We start from the raw sequence: 1,283 nt of genomic DNA on the forward strand, positions 1-1,283 counted from the left end.
TGTAATCCTGAGGTTGCGAGTCTGAGCCCAAGTTGCATCAGGAAGGGTCCAAACTGTATAACTGCTCACTGTGGTGACTCCTGAAGAAGGGAGCAGCCGAAAGAAACTTACTTTTAAGTCAGATACAGTTAAATATTTTGTTTTATTGTGAATGGTACCAAATGAACAACAGGACTGTAAGAGCTTTTTAACTTATTATATTATTACTACCATCATCTAACTGAATTTTCCATTCCACACCTCTGAAAATGTAATGCTATATGCCCTCATATTTCTGGCAATTACGTCTTTTTTAACGTGTATTTTACGTGTCATCCATTATGGGGAAAGATTCTCAGTCATCCAGGTCATGATAAATAGAAAACAGGGTATATTAAAAAAAACTGGATTTTTGTAGCTGAAAACATTTTGCTGACCATCTGGGAGTATTTTTCACTTGATAAAGCGTTCAGGATGGGAAGCAAAACGTCATTAGCCTCAGAATAAAATTCCAGTTGTTTTCCTTAGTTGTTGTTTTTTTATTTTTTTCAACCCTTTTTTTGATCCAGCACATTGTTTAATGTGACAAACAAATGTTTAAATATGAAAAAGTCAAGATATGCTATTCTATCTCCAACTAATTTTCTTCACAATATTTGTAGTTTGACGTCTAATTTTCCACCAAATAGCCATAATGTATGTAAGATGCATCATGCAAGGATTTACATACATATCATACAAACTTGTAATGAATCTTATTGTATGCATTTAATAAAAGGGTATTATCTGTATTTACACAAACTATTTGCCCTTAAAAACTTGTCATTCATATTTTAAAGGGTGTTGAATCTATGCTGAGTTCCCTGCTGAGGGAAAAGCTGAAAAAAGAAGGAGATGAAACTGTTCCTTCTTTAAAGGACATAAATCCAAATATATTTGAGCCAACTTTAGTGCTTCCGTTATAAAATGAGTGATTCGTCCATATTTTGGAGCTTAGAGTCCTCACGAATGAAGCCAGTGAGGACAGTTCAGCTACAAACTCCCAAAGCGCGAGCCACGCTGGTGTGTGCTGCCCAGCTGTCGTGAACATACTGCCAGTATGCTCCAGCCAGGACCCCAATACATTGCCCATGATAATAAACTACTATGATGGAAGTTTTTTGCATGCTCAAAACCATAACCAACCTATTGCAACCTCATATGGAGCCTACTGTATTCACAATACAAGTATGAAGACCCTGTAGCGTCCATCCATATTAGAGCTGGGCATACAGAATGAAAGGGGCAAAGTTTGCAAGTGCAGC

Source organism: Nematolebias whitei, chromosome 20 (genome assembly GCF_014905685.2).
Source record: "Nematolebias whitei isolate Nwh7 chromosome 20, NemWhi1, whole genome shotgun sequence".
NCBI classification, from domain to species: Eukaryota; Metazoa; Chordata; class Actinopteri; order Cyprinodontiformes; family Rivulidae; genus Nematolebias; species Nematolebias whitei.